The sequence below is a fragment of the Ptychodera flava genome, chromosome 22 (genome assembly GCF_041260155.1).
Source record: "Ptychodera flava strain L36383 chromosome 22, AS_Pfla_20210202, whole genome shotgun sequence".
Taxonomy (NCBI): Eukaryota; Metazoa; Hemichordata; class Enteropneusta; family Ptychoderidae; genus Ptychodera; species Ptychodera flava.
In genome coordinates this window covers 12,463,570-12,470,185 of record NC_091949.1, presented here as the reverse complement: position 1 = coordinate 12,470,185, position 6,616 = coordinate 12,463,570, and the positions used below count along the sequence as shown (strand labels likewise).

Below are 6,616 nucleotides of genomic sequence, written 5' to 3'. Positions count from 1 at the left end.
CACTTGTCATCATGGCGCTCGACTTGCAGAAGTCCTCGCTGTATCCAGGATTTGCACCGAATTGATGCTCGTCCGCGAGAATCCCCTTTGCTTGCGCATGTCCCTTCTTGAGGATTTGACGGAGATACACAGAGCTCACACTAGCGTCCGTCGTTGATACGCACGGCTCACCTCTTAGTAAGTATTCATCTAATTTTTTCCGATATTCCTTCCGTATCAGGGCGTTCATTCATTTTCCGGTACTTGCTGTGCACATATGCACTCACATCATTGGGGAGAACATTGTATGGACTATGGTGCATGTACGTACTGAACTAAGACATAAATGCAGGTTAAACACGGTCGCAATTCACCTGGACGTTTATTTATCTTCTGAATCGAACTTTGGTTCAATTTAAATTATTGCGGTTCATCCACAGACAGCTGGTCCATCACAGCTCGCTCTTTTTCCTGCTTGTTGTAGTACCTCTGTTTGTAAAATACACGGATCTTTTACGTCCCGATCAAGGCCTTCTTGTATAGGCCAAGCACGTGTGATTGCATCGTTACGTGTAGTAAAGCTCCTTATCCGATGAATTGCTGTGCTACGTACATGTTTCGAATAATGGCCATACGCGATAAAAGTGGAAGGGATTTTTGAGAGGTGTTTTACAAGGTCAAACTTATCGATATCGCAGGTGAAGATGCATTCGGGAGGTCCGGAATTTATTTACCCGTTTATTTTCATTTATTTCTTTGATATTTTTATAACTGTCAAATCGCCTTGTAAGATTATAATCTGAATTTTACGGTCACCTTAAAAAACGTATCCTTGAACGTTACCTTGGTCGTCTGCATCTCCAGATATTTTTACAACTGTGTTGCAGCATTTATATCGGTTTGCCTTTGATAAAGTGCCCACGTTACACTGATTGGAGAAGATTAGAGCACAGTTCCTCCATGGAGGAACTGTGACTGGCGAGAACAAAAATCTCTTGAGCATGAAAATGAGCTAAAGACTAGATCACGGTCCCTCTACTGGGAAGTATAAACATGAGCTATTGTTCAATAATTACAGCTCAAGCTTGCAAAACCTCTTGAATACGATGGAAATCTGTATCATACAAATGTGAAGAGTATAAGTACAAAGTATTAAGAATTCAAAGTTTGAATATAGTCTAGTATCATGACTCCGTCTTTTACCCCTCGTCCATACTCCACGTAGGCCAAAAGACAAGTCGAGATACTAGACTAAGTTTGAATAGGCAATAAGGATGTGATCTCACTGTATGGTGCCATTGTTGGTAAATTCATTTTGCTCTTTCTAATCTTAATGATGGCGTGAACTGACAATCACCCATCAATCAAGATTACAAGCATTAATGATATATAGCAGCTTTTATAATTGTAAATTATTTGGTTGGCTTACAGGGCAAATTGTCATCCCACAAACTGTAATCATTAAACTTTAATTATTTTGCACGTTGATGAAAAATTTACTTCGCCCTGTCGCGGATGATGATGGTGTTCCAAATACATCCATCATTAGTGTGTGTTTACAAGATCAACCAAAATTTATCAATGCCTCGGCTGTCTCCATCAGTGTTTTAAGATGCTCCTGGTTTAAATATTTGCTTGTGGTACATTTGTAGTTTAATCAAATTTGACTAGAGCAAGTTGTGTAAATGTATTGGTAGCAGTGAAGTTTTGTTCTATGGACTGTTTCCAACAATCAAAAATGAAAGTAAATGAGTGGAGGTGTTGAGCTATTCGGATGCCAGAATACTGTTTAGTTCTCATTTAACGAAGGAATTAATGACAGACAAAGTTGTGACAGATTAATATAATTATGGAAAGTGCAGTTTAGCTACATGTATCATCCTTAGACATTTTGACCGAGTGTTTCATAATATTTCTACATTTTGTTTTTCACGCCAGTGACACTTCACAACCACAGCACAGAAAATAATTTATAAAGAAACACAATTAGGTTTCTTTCATGTGAACAATTACTGTTTCTTCACTCTCTAAAATGACATTTGAGGTTTGGTTGCAGGACTGTTCTTTGTATGAAGATCCTATTGCTGTCATGCTGCTTTAGCTACAGACACATAACTTTTTGAATGAAATCATATCTTTTTCCACATGAGTAAAGTTTGCCAGTGATTTATATATGGTATATGATGTATTTTCATGGCATGGAAGTAATGTGTATGTGAGCTCCCTGCAGTCTGACAACTCAATTACTTCTTCATTTTGCCAGTTTTCAAAAAGAAAGATATCAAATAAATAAAAAATATGCAACAGTGCAAATATTTTCACATTTTTTCTCATGTTGATGTAATGTAGAGAGAGATATTGCAGAAAGTAATAAAAACTCGATTTGATGATTTCTTCCAAAGTTGTTGCTAGATTGACAAGGCTTATTTAGAAGCCGCATTGTCAGGTATTTACATGTATGATCAAATCTACTGATTTTTTCCTTTACCCAGAAATAATTCAGAATGCCTGTATTTCAACTGCCATTTGCAGCTGACAGGAAATCATGTGTACAATTCTCCTAGAAAAATGAAGTATTAAGCACAATTGTATGGTCCATTATGAGCAACTCTGTTGTGAGAATTTGATGAATTTCTGAAATTTTTTGAAGATCTTGTGCAAAATTTTCCTTGAAATTCTGGACATTGTGACTGAACATTATCCAAAGTATTTTATTATTATCCTTTAGGTCATTGCATACAAGAAACTCAAATGTTTTTATGCTTTGTATAAACTTTCTTCTCCTTTGTACCTCAAGATTTGTTGTGTTACAGTGCAATTCTCTTTTCTTTAGTAACCATGGTTTTAAAATCCAATTCAAAGCAGGTGATGCAACATACTGCAGCTTTTAGTTGTGTGATATTTTGGAAACTTGTTCAGAGTGAAAAATTACAGACTATCGCCAAAATATGCAGAGGTTAGAATTTTTGTCCTTACAAAACCAAATTTCAAATTTCGTAACTGCAACTCTACCCTAATTTGATTGGGTTGATATAAAAGACAAGATGGATTATGGTATCAAAGGTTCTACATGGGTGAGCCATAACCATAAGTTACAAATCGCTGAGAAATGGTGCAATTCAAAAAAGCCTGTCAAAAATCCCATTTATATTCACATACTGTATTTTCTCATTTTGAACATCTTCGTTTGAAAGGCAATATTTCCACTTCATGTAACGTGATGTTCTAGGATAGTTTACAGTATCTGTGATAAATACATAAATGACAAAAACCATACAAACTGAATAGAAGAAAAATATGCCAGTTTAAATATTTGAGAAAAGACCGTTGTTCAGTCGCCTAATATTTGACAGAATTTTTGTAAAGATGAAAATAAACAATAAATGAAAAAATGCCTGAATTGTACTATCTAATTATAGAAAATAACATTGAACAGTGGCCATGCAGAATAAAAAAAGCAAGTGATGCTTATGTAATAAAATCATTCATTTTTAATAATAGATCAATATGCAGAAATTGTCACAATTACCCTTATTTCCTTCTCACCTTTGCTTATACTGGTAGAATGTAAGAAATACCAGTACTGCCTCCTTTCCTTTTATCAAAGTCCGATTTGATTTAAAAGTGTATATTTATTGCCGTTATCATTGCCTGGGGATTAGAAGATTAACAAAATTATTTGTGAACTGTACGGTAGATTGACACTAGCAGCCTGCATACAGGTATACAATGCAAGGAACATAGATTGTAAGGTTACATATCCCCTTTACCAGCATGGTTTGGCCCAAAACTCATTGTTATCAATAGCGATGGTGGACCTGTTTATTTGGAATGGGGTGAACAGGTTAATCATTTTACCACCAGACTTTGGTATATCCTATTGTTTCCAATAGGATGTCTGGACTTGTGCACCTTGCAATGGGGATGGGAAGGTTAACTTGGAACTTCAAATGGTTTTAGAATGCACGGTCTTCTGAGATCACATGATGCCGGTACAAAAAACCACATATACAAACGCAAATGGAAATTTGTATTTCTATGTGCGTCTGCACATGGTTTTATTTGTATCGTGGTCTATTCGAATTCCATCAGAACAAAATATTTTTATTAAAATCTTTCTATATTTGGTTGATTCTTGTAATTTGCTAAGATTCTGATATAACCCTTTTCCTGCCAAGTCCATATTTCACCACCAGGTCAAGATGGTTAAAATTAATGAAACACAATGTATTCCATACGGTGTATTTTAACATAATACTGTACATTTGAAACCTCTAGAAAAGATAAATACTGTAAACTTGATTTTTTTGGACAAGAGATGCTATAACAGACCAAGCCAAGTGGGTGAAAATACATCATGCTTTGGCTCAATACCGCTTTTTACTGACTTGGCTGATGGGGAAGTGATACAGTTATTACTGTCTGGCAGGAAAGGGATAACCCATGAGTTGGTTTGACAATTAAACTTAACCATCTCTGTGATTTGAAAAACCCTTTGAAGTGTTTGGCCCATAGTGAAAACATGGAAGTAGATTTGAAAGGCACATTTTGCAATTTTTCATGCCAAAAGAGTACACCTTGGTTTACAAGAAAAATTTGAAGAGAAAAAAAATAAATGTTTAAGTTGGCCAACCCACTGACTTTCCAATGAATGTGTAAGAAATAGCACAAAGCAATATTTGAAATAACCTGGGTATGACAATTAAAAAAAGAGACAAAACCTGCAGGCTAAAAAGACCCTAATGAAATGTAATGAAATGAAATTTATTGAACCACCCCATGCATGTAAATCCATTTACTACTTATAGAAAAAAGCATTTTATCATACGGTATTGTTTGATGTGCCAAATCAATAAAACAAAATGGTTTGCAACCTTTGAAAATACCAACACCTGAATAATGTAATAAATCACCTGTTTAATGCATGGAATAAAATGAGATATATTTCATTTCATGCATGGAAGAATGACATAGCAGTAGGTTTTACACTTGGTGAATGTGATTTCAGAAAAAGACATTACTCTATGTATATATTTACTTACAAAGTATCTCTATTATTATTGAAGTTAAATTAGAGTGTATTGTGAAAAATAGGCACCCTTACATCAAGATTATAAGTTATATTTTTCACAGCGGAGCACATAAAGAACTGTAGGGCCCATGAAAATAATGTTTGTTGTTAGGGGGCCCTATTATATGGTAGCTTTGAGAAGTAACTTGAACCCCCAGGATGATGATAATTTGTAATATTGTTTATTCTGGTCTTTACAGTACATTTTCAGTCTTGCCTACACAGCAAAGTGTATTTTGGAAAATGATTGACAGGTATAAGTTTATCATTCCTTGTCAGCAGCAATGATGTGATAGAGTAAGTTCAAATGGAATATGAATAAGGAGCTGTCAAGATAGTGAATACTATGTCTATACAACATAGCAAAAGATAATGACTTTTTCTTAGATTGCAGTGTACATGTATGCTGGCATCGCTGTGAGTCATTTGTTTAACAAGGGTTGAGTCAGCAGTTCTGAAGACAGCTTTCTTCTCACTTTGTGTAGTCATGGAGGTACATGTACTGAATAAACCAGAGTCATTTATACCTCCATGGTATAGCTGAGCACAAGAGAGAGAGGCTATACATCAGGTACATGGGCAAGTGTATACCTTACTAATAGAACTCATCGGTGCATTCTTTGGTGTCAACAGCGTTGTTTTCATAGAGTACCCACCATATTGATTAAAACAATAGCAAGATCATAGTCGAGAGAGATTGTATCAAGACTCTAGTTTAGCCAAAATATGGACCCATGAACTTCACTTTGACTATCCTGAAACATTTGGTACTGTATTGTGATTGGTTAACAACTTGGTAACTTAAATCAGTGTAATATAGAAAGGTCATAACATGACCCACCCTTGCAGGTTCAACATGTGTTTTTCTCCATTGTCTTGACAAAATAATACCCCACGTTGTATTAGCCAGGAAAAATCAACAATTCCTTCCCATTTTTCCACTTCATGGGGTTCCAAAGTGTTCACATCTAATCATCTTTCACTTAGTCAAAAAGCATTCGGTGATATCCTAATCTGGTAATTGACTCAAGTAAGCCTTATCCAGCCAAGTTCATATGTCAAGTGGGCTAAAACCACGCATAGCGTGTCCCATATGTTGCAACTACTTGAACATTTGTAGGCCCCTGAAAGCAGAGATACTTTATACATGATTTTTACCAATTCAAACCTGCCAAGCCATACCAAGCCAAATATTTTAAGTTACATATAGCTTTTGGCACAATAATGAAATCATTTTTACTGAGTCAGCAGATGGGGAAGTGACACAGTGTAGGCCTGGCAAGGGATGAAAAGCTAGAGTTCAGAAATTACCAAAATTACTTTTGCCAGAACCGTATCCCCGCTCTGCCTGATTTGCACTGTGTAGGAAGGAGTACAAACACTGAACCTTAATTAAAATCAAATATTTCATGACCACTAAGCCTTTTTTCCTCAAAAAATGACTGCTGATGTTGTGGTGTTATGGAAAAATTCAAATTCAGACTCTGAGTTTCACATGCGAGCCAGTGTTATCATGGTTTGTATGTATCACTTTGATGAAAACAATAAAGTACAGAACTTTTAAGC

At 35.7% G+C, this 6,616-nt stretch overlaps 1 protein-coding gene across 4 annotated transcripts in view; it reads left to right on the top strand.

The window, feature by feature from the left end:
• Nucleotide 1: 1 nt before the first annotated feature.
• LOC139122702 (rap1 GTPase-GDP dissociation stimulator 1-B-like) overlaps nucleotides 2-6,616 on the top strand; it is a 64,103-nt gene continuing 57,488 nt past the window's right edge. For 2 of the 4 annotated variants that reach the window (XM_070688325.1, XM_070688323.1), the window contains exon 1: nucleotides 2-177. The gene's annotated coding sequence lies outside the window, so the exon portion shown is untranslated. The remainder of the gene's footprint in view (nucleotides 178-6,616) is intronic. The other 2 variants (XM_070688324.1, XM_070688322.1) reach the window with 1 other exon arrangement.